Source organism: Phodopus roborovskii, unplaced genomic scaffold, assembly GCF_943737965.1.
Source record: "Phodopus roborovskii unplaced genomic scaffold, PHOROB, whole genome shotgun sequence".
NCBI lineage: Eukaryota > Metazoa > Chordata > Mammalia > Rodentia > Cricetidae > Phodopus > Phodopus roborovskii.
This window is the reverse complement of record NW_026126683.1, coordinates 234979-252194: the sequence shown is the minus strand read 5'-3', so window position 1 is coordinate 252194 and position 17216 is coordinate 234979. Positions and strand designations below refer to the sequence as shown.

General features: G+C 39.7%; 1 protein-coding gene across 1 annotated transcript in view; it reads right to left on the bottom strand.

The window, feature by feature from the left end:
- Positions 1-308: 308 nt before the first annotated feature.
- The window catches only part of LOC127214209 (cyclin-dependent kinase 14-like), a 251280-nt gene continuing 234372 nt past the window's right edge, over positions 309-17216 (bottom strand). Inside the window, exon 8 of the mRNA XM_051174609.1 lies at positions 309-675. The gene's annotated coding sequence lies outside the window, so the exon portion shown is untranslated. The remainder of the gene's footprint in view (positions 676-17216) is intronic.

Genomic DNA, 17216 nt, shown 5'->3' with positions numbered 1-17216 from the left:
CTGCCCAGAAACAGCCTGGCTATTGGGAATGTTATGCAGATTCTGGTTTCCTATAACTGTGGGGACATGTCCAATAAAAAAGAAAACCCCACATTTCCAAATGTCCTTGAAGGTAAGCAACAGGTTGGGCCCCACTGTCTGGGACCATGCAGTCTAGTCAGTTAGAAAACATGGGGTTTGTTTTAGCAATAAGAATGTCCTTCCTGGTGGCTGCAGAATGTACTCTGTTCCCAAAGAAAACACACATTGTTTCATGCCACTGTGTGGCTTTCAAGGGCAGACATTACTGAGGAAGTGTGAACAGCAAATGTGTTGTCTTAATGTATTTAAGACACGGCTGCTGAAAGCATAAAAACCTTCACAGAGACACTGTGCAGCAGAGGGAAGTCAAACAGAATCACACACAAAAGACTGAAAAGAGTACATGCCACATATCAGTAAGGAAAGCTTAATCTTCACATAGCTCTTGGAAATCACAAGGTATCCAAATGCGTGCAAGGTTTTAAATAAATTGCAGAGAAAACAGGGTCTTGCCAGCTTCAATTTTCTTGTAAGTGAAATCCACCACAGGGGGTAGAAGGGAACTGATCCAGGAGGCCCACACTGTTGGCCACTTCGTTAGTGTTTTTTTATTTTTTTATTTCTTCTTCTTCCCAGAATGATGACAACTTAATCCTGGAAGAAGAAAAATAGAAAATTGTTACATTAAGAAAAAAAAAAAAACTTGCATCATTCATTTTTACTAAATTACTTGAGACATTAAAATTGGTCAGGCTGGATTGAGCCCACTGTCGCTCTGCTCGGCTCCATGGAGAGCATACATCGGAGGTAGAACAATCTCCTTTATGAAAACATTTCTTAAATATGATAAACAAATGTCCTGACTATATTTTCTTCCCCTGAAATACTGTAACTCTGTGAATGTAAATGGACTAAATTCCTTTTGGACTATTTAGGGAAAAATGCATCCAGCTAAATTCCTTCCCTAACCTATTAGAGGCAATGCTGGTCTTAATTAAGTGCCCAGAGCACCAGAACATTAGAAGGACAGACCGTCATGTTTGCGTGTATGAATGCAAAAGTAAAAAGTGGATTACACACATGCCTTTATAATACCTTGGTTGCTTGTTATCAGTTATATTAGATTCACCAGAATGGAAGCTGGCCAGCGTGGCACCCCCTTCCCAACAACCTCCATGCTTCCAAAGACACCAACCTGAAAATGGGAACCCATTGTAGGCAAGGGTGCCAGTGAAAATGAAGGAACCTCCCCTGTACATCTTTCCATACTTTTTCAAAAGGTTCTTGTTTATCTTTGTTGAACCTCTGGGTAGGAAAGGGAATATCAAGTTTGATAAAGTGTGGGGCTCTCCAACTTCAGGTCCCACAGTTGAAGGAGTTGATAACATTAGTTTCACTTTATCTCAGAATCCATTAGTTAAGTAGGCTTAGAAGCTTGTTCCTGGTCACTGCCTAGCCAGGCCTCTGCCTGTTACCATCTACAGGAACATCTTGTCATCCTGCTGGACACAGAAAAAATGGTGGCCAAAGCTGCTACCACAGATTTGACTATGTAGAGACCTTACCCACTTGCCCTGATGCTGCTCCCCAGGGCTGCATCATGGAGGACATGCCCTGCTGGGCAATGAACTAGTAGTGAATGGTCCAAGAACCAAGAGTGCAAAGTTCCATTCTTATACCTAAGACACAGGAGAACAACATCATCCCTATCCTCTACTGGTCTTCACTTACTCTGATGAACTTTTAGAATTTTATCCTCACCTCCACTTTTTTTTTTTTTAAATGGAGGTGAAATTCATAAAACACAAAATAAACCATTTCAAGGTGTATAATTGGGTAGTATTTAGTCCAATCACAGTCTGTATAGTCATGGTCTCTTTACAGTGTCAGACATTTCAGCACTTTCCAAGGTGACTCGGCAGCATTTACAGCAGTCATTCTCATGGTCCCTTGTCCTACTCACAGACTAGCATCCACTCTCTTCCTGTCTCTATGGTGTTACCTATTCTGCACAGTTCATCTGAGAGGAGTCAATGTCAGTCAATACCACTAACAACTAGGAAAAGGCAAATCAATAGGAGTAAGTCAGTTTGTTGTAGTAGAATAACTACATTTTAAAATTAAGAGAAAACAAAGGTATGATGAAACTGGAGAATGTCCTCACTGCAGGTGAGGATCTAAACAGGGTCTTACTTATGGAAAGTTTTGTCAGTTCCCCAAAACTTTAAAACAGAATTTCCATTTGACCCAGGAATGTGTGACCTGTTGCACTTGGCAGCTTTCAACTAGCATAATGTCTTTAAGGTTCACTATGTTGTAGTATGTATCTGTACTTCATTATCTTGTAAAACAATTGAGTAATGCCTCGTTATATGACTATATGACATGGGCCTTGCCCATCATTTAATATATGCTTGAGTTGTATTACCCTGTGGCTAATGTAAATAAAGTTACTATCAACACTGATGTGACGAGTGTTTGCTCTAATACCTGATTTGAATTCTCCTGGTTATATACCTGAAGGTGTAATTCCTGGGTCAAATGGAAATTCTATTTTAAAGTTTTGGGGAACTGACAAAACTTTCCATAGTGAGACCCTGTTTAGATCCTCACCTGCAGTGAGGACATTCTCCAATTTCACCATACCTTTGTTTCCCCTTAATTTTAAAATGTAGTTATTCTAATACAACAAACTGACTTATTTCTATTGATTTGCCTTTTCCTAGTTGTTAGTGGTATTGAACACATTTCTAATGAGCTTATTTGCCACATGGAAATGTTTCTTCAGAGAAATATCTACTTAAGTCATTTCCTCACTTTATAAATTTATTCTGTTGTTGCTTCCGAGTTGCAGCTTTTGCGCACTTGGGACAATAATTTTTCATCAAATATACAACTTGAAAATTACTTGAAAATCCTTTGGATTTTAATGAAGTTCAATTTACATATTTTTATTTCATTGCTTATACTTTTGGTGTCACATTTAAAAATGCACAGCAAAATTTAAAGATCCTATGTTGTCTTATATGGTTTCCTATACTTTTTCTTTTCAATTATTTCATGTATTTTTTTGGGTATGGCATGATGTAGGGATCACCTTCTAGTCTTGAGAGTTCTCTGCCACCTGACTGGATGGGATGAAATCAAAGCCTCAGATCATGTTTCTGGACAGGTCTTGGTCTGGAAAGATACCCCAAATAAGCCTTTTGCTGTCTCCAAATCTTAACTTACCCATTGTTATTTCAAATGTTTGCTGCTCTGAGTAGCATTCTCTATCCACAGGAATGCATCCCTCTACCCAAAGACACCTTTATTCTTTTCTAGAAGAAATCACAACCATAGCACAAGCAATAACATGACCAGCCTCTAAAGCCCCGCCCCTGACTCTTGCAGAGAATTAGAGAAAACGTACTTTGCTCCATTTGCTCTATTTGTTATGTAAGCACACAGTCTGAGCTATGCATGACAATTCTTTCTGAGGTCCTTGAGATCAAGGAGAGAGAACACTTATCCCTACAATACTTCCATAACACTTCTTATTTCAAATATCCTTCTCTAGTTCCCATCTCACTACTAACTTTGACCTTTTTATTAAGCAAATAACAGAGATGTTCATTTTATTCCACAGAGCTTAAAAAGAATGAGATTCCAACTCTTCCAGGTAGACTATCCATTCCTCTATCCAGAAGAGCTGTGTGTGTTTGCTGTTATTACCAACAAATGCTTGTCTAGGCATGAGACTCTTATAACTCTCCCTAGATGATGCAGTCTTTGCTTGGTTCTCCTTCTTCTTACCAGTAATGGTAGGCAGTATTTATTCCTTGGTATAGAAAAAAAATGTATTTTTTACTTCACTATATTATATTCAAAAGGAATGTTTTGATTTCTAATATATGTGACTTCACATAACAATGTTATGCTGACACCATACTCTTTCCTATCCTCTCGAGTTCATTAAAGATGTTTTATACAAACTGATACTATTTATTTGGTCTTGCATTGTCCAGATTCTGACTGCAATCTATAGGACAATCATATATGCCTAAGCTAAGGTGTAGCAGAATTAGAAAGTAAGAGCCAAAACAGTAACAGGCTAGTAAGTGGTGAATGTGGTAGTTATGGCAAGTCCGTTCCTTAGCTTTGGGGTCTGAGGTTTAGTGGAAGAATCTAAGACTAAGAAAATAGAGGGAGTGCCAGTGACAGCATGCCTCCTATCTCTGTGACATGCCTCCAAACAGTTCCTAGTCTACCATTTTCCCTGCCTGATGCTTTTACAGAGCATAGGATACTCATCCTCTCACGTTGGGCAAGTTTTACTGAAAGCACATAAAACTTTTTTAGAAATCTTTGGTGCAACCAAGTATCTCATGGGTGGAGACTTAGACTGAATTAACGAAGATATACTTTGAAAGGCAAGTAAAATATGATGCAAACATAAATCTACCTCCTACATTTGATTGTTAACTAAAGTACATCACACACACAATGTAGAGGAATACAATACAAGGGAATACAAACAAACTATAGGCTAAACAGTCCATGTGCACAGCCACTCCTAGTATATAAATCATAAGACAGGTGGGCACTATTTTTATTTAGTTTTCAGTTTTCACAATGAGCTTTCTCTAAAATGAATGTTTTAAAGAATAAATTGGATTCGATTGATAAAATCCTTATTCAGAAGTATCTACATAGAGCTTCTCAGCTATAAATATTAATTAATTGGATCACTGGTACCCATAATGCAACTTTGTTCTGACCCATGTGCCCTATGAACTAGATATTTTTTGGATTCAATTTTCTTAAAACCAACTGTCAGCATCATGTGATAGAGGAGATGAGAAATGAAAATGAGGCATCCCGCTGTGCAGGTGGGTGACCTGTGGGAGAGAGTCTGCCTGGTAGGATTTCTACAGCAACCATCAGACACAGACCAATTGATTAGATCATCTCATACCCGCCACCAACTAGGCTCAAGAGACTAATTAGGGAGAGTACTGCCTGCGCAGGCACCCCATTGACACCTAATTTGCTCAGCCAAAGCCTTTGGGGAAAATGTATTATCTCTGCAGCTGCACTTCATGCATTTCTGATTTGAGGCATAAGCAAGGAGCACTCCATCACTCTTTTGAGAAAGCTGAATGCAGAAGCCCTTAAGTGCTAAATGCAAGCAAACAGACTCACACTAAAAACAGGCCAGGCTCTTTCTAATTCCCTCTGTGCTCTCTAATAAATCTTTGTGTGTACAGACACACGCCACTACACACATGCGCGCCGTTTACACGCCGGAGGGAGAGCAGAACTGAGGCTCGGGATAGGCTGTTCCCACATGATCCAGTGGCCTGTGTTTGATGCTGGCCTATTTACCCTGACAGAGGTTTTGTGTTAATTTTTGTTGTGGGCTCCTCCCTCCACCCTTGTCTGCTGACTGTCCTTCCTCAAAGTGTTTTTTTTTTTTTTTTGTCTCCAGGAAGACTTTTTACAAAACACTTCCCTCTTAGTCTCAACAGAGAAAAGCTATTATTTTGGTTCAAAATTCAAACAACTGTATGCTTTCCTTTAGTCACCTAAGTTAGGACTGGATGCTGCCAGGTTGCAGGTGTGGCTGAGGGACTCCTGAAGAAGTCACTATTTAACTGAGAATAAACATCAACTTCTGACAGGAAAGAAGATACCTCATAGAGCAAATCCAATCTAGGATTTGTCAGACAACTAAGTTCACATTCAACCACGGGATACAATTTAATTGAGTTTTATCTGCTTCTTAGTTAAAGAAAAACTAATGTTAAATTCCTTCTCAGAAGGAGAGACCCAAGTAGAGACACATAGAGGGCATTTAAAGATAAGTACTTAATTAAATGCTTGGAAAAAGGAAATAAAACAATCCAGATAATATGGAAAAATTGGGATGACTTTGTGCCAGATCTAGACATGTTGAGAAATGAATGGGCTTCCATGGTGGACAAAAGAGAAAAGCCAAAGCTAAAGGGGCTATGCTGTGTTTCCGTTTCCTTGGAGGACTCGCTGGACTCTGCCTTCCTACACACCACTGCATGAATTAATCTTCCTATATGCTCTGAAAAATTACAATAACTGTGGATTTTTTAATGTTCATTTAATTACTAACCTCTTAATGACTAATTTTTGAGATAAATTAGCTTTACCTGCATGGATTTTAAACCAGGGTTTAAAGTTGGACTTATCTGGGTTCCCTGGCAGTGGCCACCAGACTGTTCTAAGGGTACTGAAAGAAGGGTTTGGAAGTACTTAGAAATTGGAATCTTTAATAACTAAGCTTATTCTGGTTTTGTAGAGAAGAAAGTTCATAATCTTTCCCCCAACCATCATATCTACAAGATTTCACATGAAAAGTACCAGAAAGGCCCAGCAACTGACCTCTAAGATTCTGTTTGTGTCAACTGTTTAGAGGACTAAGACAAAATAAACCTTTGTACCCAATTTATCTTCAAGCACAACTTGCCACTGTACAGAATTAAATGTACAAATAAGATAATAATTGCCAAGTGCCCAGGGTAGGCCCAGAAATCACACACACACACACACACACACACACACACACACACACACACACACACACACAGACACACACACATATCACTACAATCTCATTCATGTGCATGGACACACCACATGTACAGCCTTTACTCTGAACATACCTTATCATTGTTGGAATCAATTCAGAAAATCTGCTGACAGTTTAAATTGCTATGGTTCTGTCTGAGTGAGTTCATGTTGTGATTTAGCTAGAAATACAGGTTTTCCATCAGAACATCTGAAAACAGTGTTTTCCTGTTTCTTTAGCCCTGTACTGACTCTTTAGGGGGTCGGGAGAGAGTGTAAAACAGACAGAAGGGGGAACTTAGTTAACCGACTTCGGTAGCTTAGCACTGGTTTGTGATAATCACGTTTCCTCCCTCCAGAAGAGAACACATCTTTGAGACCAGCAAGATACTATTAATTAAAATGAATACAGAGAAAGACAGGCTTTGTTTCAAGCTTACCAGAAGGTCCATCATTGAAAATAGCCCGAATCTTTTAAGTTGAAAGCTATTTGGTAACACCCATATGGACACACAATTCACTAATTGCAGCAACTTTGCACATTTTACGCTTTTGTGCCAAAGTGGTGATTTTAATTAGAAAAACTTCAGGCGAAGCTGTAAGTCTGACATCTCAAAACAGAGCATTTCTCAAATGAGGAGATGGGTTTAACATATCATTTTAATAATCATCACTATCAACAAACATTTATTGAAGCCCTCATTAAAGGCCAGGCATTATATGATGCATAATTAGTAGTGATTGAAAAGAATGTGCTATTTTAATGGTGTGACTGTTTATTAAATCAAGTTTATGCAAATGTCAAACACTGGTCATATTTGAGGCACAGATAGACAAAAGACTGGCAGTGTTGGGATGGCTGCCCACCTTAATGAGTGGCAGGAGGACACAAAGAAACTCTTGATGAGATCGCCTCAGAGCCAAGACACAATTCATGTCTTAAGTACACATATTTATACAAATAAATATTATATACACATTAAAGAACAATTGTGTGTATATAAAATGTAAAGTTTAAAAAACCCTGTGAGGCCTAATATAGATCCCCGGAGCCATTTTAATAACAAAGCTAATAGAAAAGTCGCCTATTCTTTTCCAGTATTTCTTATTATTTGAAGCTTTCTTATTTGCTCAGCATATCTTTACAAGTGACAGGTTCCCAAGTGAGTATAAGTTAATTACACAGGATTCTGATGTTTTAACCCTCTTTACACATTACAGACATATTAAGACATATTTAAAACAATTAAATGCTACATCATAGAATTCAGCAATGTGAGCAGTTTTACAACTTACAACGAGCACATGCACAAATCCCATAAGACTGTCAGAGAAGGACAAAGGTTCATGTTGAATTTTAATTAAAATATTTGAGAGGAGGTTTGGCTCCATTTTGGGTAAACCCATTATTTTTTAAAGTGTTCATATGGCATTATTGTCCAAAACATTTTCATGCATAGGGTTTTGAATTTAGTGTGTATAATCACCTATAACTTGCAACCCACTTGATGAATTATTATATTTAGTAAAACTCTTAAGCTAAAACTAATTTCTGTAGTCTATAGAGGTAACATAAAATTGGTCAATAGAGAAAGATGTCAGTATACCAGGATCATGGGGGATTTTCTAATTCTGTGATGGGAGATGTCATTCTGTAAATATGTTTCTCATACTGGTTAATGAATAAAGCACTGTTGGCCAATAGGAAAGCAAGATAGGCGGGACTAGGAGACAAGGAGGAAAGAGGAAGGAGTAAGGAGGAGTCAAGATGGAGAGACGGGGAGAGCACAACAGCAGCCCATTCCCCGAAGATGAAAGCACATGGAAATACGTAGATTAACAGAAATGGGTTAATACTTAAGACAGAGGTAGCCGATAAGAAACTAGTACCTGGCCAACAGCATTATATCAAATACAGCATCTCTGTGTATTTGGGGCCAGTGTGGTGGTGGGACCAGACCAGCGGTGGGAGGAAAAACCTACTTACAATTCTGTACTTGAGAAGTATGAAGTAACAGTGACCATGTGCACAATACAACAATATAGTTGCACCCCAGCCAAAGGCACATGGCACTGTATACACAGCCCTCCTCTCCCATGTGCTTCCTTTCTGCTTGCTTTGGCTACAGGCTCTGTCTTGGGATGAACTGTTAACTGTACCATTTGCCTGAGTCTTCTGGCATTTCCCCCTTTCCTTCCAATTTTGGTACCTCAAACTTTAAAGTAAAGTGTGTTACTCTTTTGTCCCTGTTGTGAGTGAGCATTGTGCTATCAAGTTGTGTAAATCAATGGTCTGCCACTTACCCCACCCCCTCATAGGCCCTACAAATTTTACTGAAAAAATTTTCTTAATACTTAGATACATGAATATCACACTACACTACATTTGTATTCTTACGGGAACACACTCTGACACTGTCACAAAATGCTTTCTAGCACTTTTCCCCCTACCAGCAAATGTCTGCAGAGATGAAGGCTGGTCCCCTGCTCAGGGCTGTGGATGTTGGACAGGTTGCTAAGCTCCCCAGTTTTGCACCATGAAACTACAACAGTAGCAAGCAACACTTTCTCCATCAAAGTCAGATCACTGAATGCTGGTATGTGGAAGCTTCAGCCATGAACTGCAAAGCCTTCCAGTACTCACTTCCCACAAACTCACAGGCTGTTATGTCCAATTGTTCAAATATTTTAATATTTTGCACAATTAGTTGCTATAGCTTTATTATATCTAGGATAAGCTTCAAAATAAGTAATTTCAGAAAGTACATATTGATGTGAGAAATAAAGATCAGCATTTTGTACTCAGGTGGCATTTTGTCCTATTCAACGTGTTCTTCAACTTTTGTAGTGAAAGGTTCTAGTGAAAGACCCATGGAAGAAAAAGCACCCATAAACTTGATTGTTTTTAAGTTCTTTCCCTTTAGTTATCAGCTCCATGCCTTCTAGAATATTGCCTGCAGGAGGCCCATTGCAGGTTTAAATACTCAGAGCACTGACAACAGGACCACATCTCTCCAGGAACTTGAGAGACAAGGGGTCCCAGCTCAGCTGGATGGAGGAGGAGCCTATGAAGTGAGGTCTGCAGCAAGACAGAATGAGCAACAGGGTTAATATGTCGTGGCCTCTAAGTTTATTAGAAAAAATGGAGATGGAAGGATTGGTGCTTTGAAAATGAGAACCATACTTGTTTCTCCACCTAAAATCACCAGCCAAAAAATATGAAAGAAAACAGCATATGAAGTAGCCCGCAGCCTTTGTCCATCTCAACTCCCCAGATGTAACTGGGAGTTCTCACTCATCTCCTTAGAAGAGATCCATCCTTGACTCTGATTTTGGAGTCATCTCCTTTTATTGGGTTGTAATGAGTCACATTCTGTTCCAGGCTATTGAAGTCATGGCCATTAGCATATACCTCACCACAGTTCCACACATACACTTTCCATAGACCTATCTACTGGAGTTCATGCATGTCTGTGCAGTGTGCTACACAGACAGTAGGGACACCACCCTTAACTGGCAGGAAACACAAATTAGCACAGATCATGTTATGGAGAGGAGGCTACTGAGGGTGGTGCTAGGGGAGTGCCACCATTTGACTCCCACCAAAATTTACTGAGGAAATACTTACTAACCATCTGTCTTAGGGTTCCTATTGCTGTGAAAAGACCATGGCAACTCTTATAAAGGAAAACATTCAATTGGAGCTGGCTTACAAATCAGAGGTTTTGTTCATTATAGTCATGGCTGGAAACAAAACAGCTTGCAGGCAGACATGGTGCTGGAGAAGAAGCTGAGAGTTCCTACATCTTGACTCACAACAAACAGTAAGTGGTCCTTTCTCACTGGGTGTGGCTTGAGCATATATGGAACCTCAAAACCAACCTCCACAGTGACACACTTCCTCCAACAGGGCCACACTTACTCTAACAGGGCCACACCCACTCCACAAAGTCCACACCCACTAGTAATGACATGCCCTTTGGGGGTCATTTTCTTTCATACCACCACAGCATCTGTTTTCCATGACAAAAAAAAATATTTTTTTTCATATTACTTTGTATCTCTCCTGCCTCACCATTTGAAATGCTGTGTCTGCAAACAGGAAACACCATGCCCTGCTCTGGGCAAATATTTTTATGTGCAGTAGAATTTTAAAGCACAAAAGGGCAGAATAACACTAGGACTTGCTATTAGAGGAATGCCCCAATGGTGATCTGAAACACATACATACTGGTATGAGAGAGTTGAAGCCCACATTTCCAGAAATGTTGCAAGCTGGTTGTTAGGTACCCTCCCTTCACATCATGCTGTGGGACACAGTAGAGCAGGACCAACAAGACTCCTTTATTTTTTCCAGACTGTCAACATGTATCAGAAGTGTATGGTACTTAAAGATTTGGCTAGGACAAGGACTGTCCCCACACCAAAACATGATATGTGAGTTGTTATTCTAGAACTTGCCAACACAGTGAAGAATTGTGCATGAGAAGGTGGTGTGGGTCACATGGTGACTGGTGCTGCTTGACACAGTCCCAGCATTTGGACTTTATAGTTCACAATTCTCCAACATCCTTACATTCAGGGTTAGTGATTCTCATTCTCATGCCTGTCCCTTTGGGAATTCTGTGTGGGCTTTGAAGGATGAAAATGTGTATAATGGCAGCCTCTTTAAACAATTCTTTGGGGGGAAAATATCCCTGCCACTGTGGAATCATGTAGTATAATAATTCTGCCTACTCCCATAGAAGGTAACATCAAGCTGATAGAAAATTTAGATAAGTGGCATATGCCTGGGAATTAAGGTATATTTGATAATCACAGTTTATAAATTCCTAAGGTCTACTCAGGTTCATAGTAGTATTTGTTTAGCCTTGTCTTTGCTCGCTTTTAAGCTTTAGCTATTTGGATAAACTAAGTCATACAACTATAATATTCTATAATGGAGTATCTAGTCCCCAAAAGAAAGTCCTTTCCCAAGATCACACATTTAGACAAAAGTCCCCATTCCCTCATTCCCTTGGGGGCTTGAAACAGGCTCCTGCTTACTAAAAAGGTACAGTCTTATCTCTGGCAAGAGGAACTTGTGGCCCTCTAGTACCTACCAACTTGTCAAGGTCAATGTTAGCTTCCCCAAACCCTGATCCCAAGCTGCACCCCAAGTCATATGCTCTTTGTCTCCCATTTAATTGTATGTACAACTACAGAGTATAAAAGGTATTCTTCTTTCCAATAAATGGGCGGCCATCCTGATGCACCATCAGATCCTGTCAGTCGCCTCATTCCCCTACTGACTCCATGCTTCCTCTTTAGGACCTGAACACCACCACAGCGGGTCTCCTGCAGGAAGACCAAGGATAGGAAGATGCCACAGCACATAAAGTGCTAGCCATGTAGGTACAACCTGAACTTGAGATCCCTAAAACTCATGTAAAATTTGGGTAGGTGTGGGGGCTGCTTGTAATCTCAGTGCTTGGGAGGCAAAGGCAAGGGGACACTGGGTCACGTCAGCCAGTTGGAGTAGCTGAAACTGGCAAGCTCCAGGATCAGGGTGAGGCCTGCTTCAACAAAATCAAAGCAGAGAGAAATTCATGAAAACATCTGCATGCACCGTGTACCCACACACACACACAGAGAGAGAGAGAGAGAGAGAGAGAGAGAGAGGCACACCACACCTACATACATATAAAAATTAAGAAAGAAAGGCAAGTTGGAGTCACCATGGAGAGACCTGGGAGACAAGATGCATGCCCCAATCCCCGGAAGACATTGTAAAGAAATGCACTTTTAAGAGTTTTATATAGCCACCCTACTTCAGAGACTTCTCGGAGCAACTCTGAACAAAGGAGACTTGACTATCCACGCAGGACCACCCGTAATTTCCAACAGCTTGGTCTCTGACCCCGCCTCCAGTCCTCTGATGGAGTCACGGGCTCCTCCCAGAGAACCACCTATCTCTGTGGGTCCACTTGGAGTTCCTGCAGGCAAGATCTTTGATCCCCAAATCCTGGCCTCGGCCAAAGAACAAGGTCTCAGCTGGAGAGCGCCAGTTTCCAGTGAGATCCCACTACCCTGCAAAACCTTCTCAAGTTCCAGCTCAGCCCTCGTCCTCTTCCGCCAGCTATTGGCCAGAGCTATTGGCCAGAGGACCATTGTGAGTACCTGCTGGCATCTCCTTCTGGATCCTCATCATTGACCCCATCCCTGGATCCCTGTCAGCAGAGAAACCTCCTAGAGAGCTTGGACCACACAGAGCTACTGAATATTGAATCTCACACAGAGATATTGAATCTCAGACCCACATAAGCCCATCAGGGAAGTACCATAGAGAGAGGGGGGAGACACCACTAACACCTACTGGAAGAAGCTATGGGAAGAAGGCAATACAACAGAACACCTAACAACAGAAAGACAAACATGAAACCACCAGAATCTAGGGAATCTACACCAACTAGAATGGAACACAACAACAAAGCAGACGAAGCAGAAGGGTACTACTTAAAAATTACCATCATAAAACTGATAGAGGCCCTCAAAGAAGATGTGAGAAAATCCCTTAAAGAAATGGAGGAAAAAACAAACGAAAAAAGTGGAAGAAATGAACAAATTCCTTAAGGAAAGGACAGAAAGCCAAGAAAAAACAATTAAGCAGGTGAAGGAAACAGTTCAAGACTTGAAAACTGAAATAGATAAAATAAAGGCAACACAAACGGAAGGAATGCTGGAAATTGAAAAGCTGGGCAAAAAATCGGCAACTACAGACACAAGCATAACCAATAGAATTTAAGAGATGGAAGAGAGAATCTCAGGCACAGAAGATAAACTAGAAGAAATAGATTCATTGACCAAAGAAAATCATAAATCCAACAAATCCTTAACAGAAAACATCCAGGAAATGTGGGACACCATGAAAAGGCCAAACATAAGAATAATATGCATAGACGAAGGTGAGGAAGCCCAGCTCAAAGGTGCCAAAAACATATGCAACAAAATCATCGAGGAAAACTTTCCAAATCTGAAGAAGGACATGCCCATGAAAGTACAAGAAGCATACCGATCCCCAAATAGGCTGGACCAAAGAAAAAAGACCCCTCAACATATAATAATCAAAACACCTAGCATACAGAATAAAGAAAGAATATTAAGAGCAGTGAAGGAAAAAGGACAGGTAACATATAAAGGCAGACCTATCAAAATTACACCTGACTTCTCCATGGAAACCCTCAAGGCCAGAAGGTCCTGGATAGATGTTCTAAAACTATTAAGAGAACACGGATGCCAGCCTAGGCTACTATATCCAGCAAAACTCTCAATCAATATAGATGTAGAGAACAAGATATTTAATGACAAAACCATATTTTCCCAATATGTATCTACAAATCCAGCCCTACAGAAAGTATTGGAAGGAAAACTCCAACCCAAGGAAGGTAACTATGCCCACGAAAATGTAGGCAACAGATAATCCAACTACACCAGAAACCAAGGGTGAAGCAGAACAAATATATTCACAATACCACTGCCAACAACAAACCTAAATCAAACAAGCATCAACAATCAATGGTCCATACTCACCCTCAACATTAATGGTCTTAACTCACCTATAAAAAGACACAGGCTAACAGAATGGATACGAAGACAGAATCCATCCTTCTGCTGCATACAAGAAACACATCTTAGCTTCAAAGACAGACATTACCTCAGAGTAAAGGGTTGGGAAAAGATTTTCCAATCAAATGGAAATAAGAAGCAAGCAGGCGTAGTTATCCTAATATCTAACAAGTTAGACTTCAAACCAAAATCAGTCAAAAGAGATGAAGACGGTCATTTCATATTCATCTCAGGAGAAATCCATCAACACAAAGTCTCAGTTCTGAACATCTATGCCCCTAATACAAAGTCACCCACATTCGTAAAAAAAACACTACTAAAACTCAAAGCTCATATAAAACCTCACACACTTATAGTGGGAGACTTCAATACACCACTCTCAACACTAGACAGGACCACAAATCAGAAACTCAACAAAGAAACAAAAAAATTATCAGAAGTTATGTCTCAACTGGGGTTAACAGACATCGATAGAACATTCCATCCAAAGACAAAAGAATATACCTTCTTCTCTGCTCCACATGGAACCTTCTCTAAAATCGACCACATACTAGGAGACATAACAAACCTCAACAGATACAAGAGAATAGGAATAGTCCCCTGTATCTTATCGGACCACCATGCTTTAAAATTGGAATTTAACAACAACACAAATAGCAGAAAACCTGCAAACTCATGGAAACTGAACAATGTGCAACTGCACCACTCCTGGGTCAAAGAAGAAATAAAGAAAGAAATTAAAGACTTTCTAATATTCAACCAGAAAGAGGATACAACATACCCGAACTTATGGGACACCTTGAAAGCAGTACTATGAGGAAAGTTCATTGCATTAAGTGCCCATATGAAGAAAACAGAGGATAGTCACATAAGAGAATTAACAGCCCAACTGAAAACCTTAGAACAGAGAGAAGCGAATTCACCCCACAGGAGTAGACGCCAGGAAATAATCAACTTGAGGGCTGAAATCAACAAAATAGAAACCAGGAAAACAATACAAAAAAATCAATGCAACATAGAGTTGGTTTTTTTTGAGAAAATCAACAAGATAGACAAACCTTTATCCAAATTAACGAAAAAGCAGAGACAGAACATGCAAATTAACAAAATCAGAAATGAAATGGGGAACATAACAACAGACACAGAGGAAATCCAGACAATTTTCAGGTCATACTTTGAAAATCTGTATTCCACAAAAATTGAAAATTCAAAGGAAATGGACAAGTTTCTGGATAACTATCACTTACCAACAGACAAACAACTTAAATAGACCTATAACCTGCAATGAAATAGAAGCTGTCATCGAAAGCCTTCCAACCAAAAAATGTCCAGGGCCAGCGCAGAATTCTACCAGACATTCAAGGAAGAACTAAGACCACTACTCCTCAAACTGTTCCACAAGATAGAAACAGAAGGATCATTGCCAAACTCTTTTTTTATGAGGCCACAATAACTTTGATACCCAAACCTCACAAAGACACAACTAAGAAAGAAAACTACAGACCAATATCCCTGATGAACATCGATGCAAAAATACTCAATAAAATACTGGCAAACCGAATTCAAGAATACATCAGAGAAATCATCCACCATGACCAAGTAGGCTTCATACCTGGAATGCAGGGATGGTTTAACATGCAAAAATCTATCAATGTGATCCACCATATAAACAAACAGAAAAAGAAAAACCACATGATTATCTCCCTAGATGCGGAAAAAGCCTTGGACAAAATTCAACACACTTTCATGATAAAGGTATTGGAGAGGTCAGGGGTAACAGGAACATACCTAAAAATAATAAGAGCAATATACAGCAAAACAACTGCCAACATCAAACTGAATGGAGATAAACTTAAGCCAATTCCTCTAAAATCAGGAACAAGACAAGGCTGTCCTCTCTCTCCATATCTCTTCAATATCGTACTAGAAGTTCTAGATAATGCTATAAGACAACAAAAGGAGATCAAGGGGATCCAAATCGGAAAGGAAGAATTCAAACTGTCTCTATTTGCAGATGATATGATAGTTTACATAAGCGACCCAATAAACTCTACCAGGGAACTCCTACAGCTGATAAACACCTTCAGCAAACTAGGAGGATACAAGATAAACTCAAAAAAAATCAGTAGCCCTACTTTTTTCAGATGACAAAGAGGCAGAGAAAGAAATCAGAGAAACATCACCCTTTACAATAGCCACAAGCAACATAAAGTATCTTGGTGTAACGCTTACCAAACAAGTAAAAGACCTATATAATAAGTACTTTGTGACTCTAAAGAAAGAAATTAAAGAAGATACCAGAAAATGGAAAGATCTCCCATGCTCTTGGTCAGGTAGGATTAACATAGTAAAAATGGCAATCTTACCAAAAGCAATCTACAGATTCAATGCAATCCCCATTAAAATCCCACCACAATTCTTCACCGACCTTGAAAGGATAATAATCAACTTTATATGGAAAAACAAAAGACCCAGGATAGCCAAAACAACCCTATACAATAAAAAGAACTTCAGGAGGCATCACCATTCCTGACTTTAAGCTCTACTACAGAGCTATAGTTCTGAAAACAGCCTGGTATTGGCATAAAAATAGACAGGTAGACCAATGGAATCAAATTGAAAATCCTGATATTAATCCACGTACCTATGAACACCTGATTTTCGACAAAACAGCTAAAATTATACAATGGGGTGAGGACAGCATCGTCAACAAATGGTGCTGGCACAATTGGATGAGGGTATGTAGAAGACTGCAGATAGATCCATGTCTGTCGCCATGCACAAAACTCAAGTCCAAATGGATCAAAGACCTCAACATCAATCCAGCCACATTGAACCTCTTAGAAGAGAAAGTAGGAGGTACCCTTGAACAAATTGGTATAGGAGACCGCTTCTTGAACATAACTCCAGGGGCACAGACCCTGAAAGTAATAATTCATAAATGGGACCTCTTCAAATTTAGAAGCTTCTGTAAGGCAAAGGACACAGTCGACAAGACCAAACTGCAG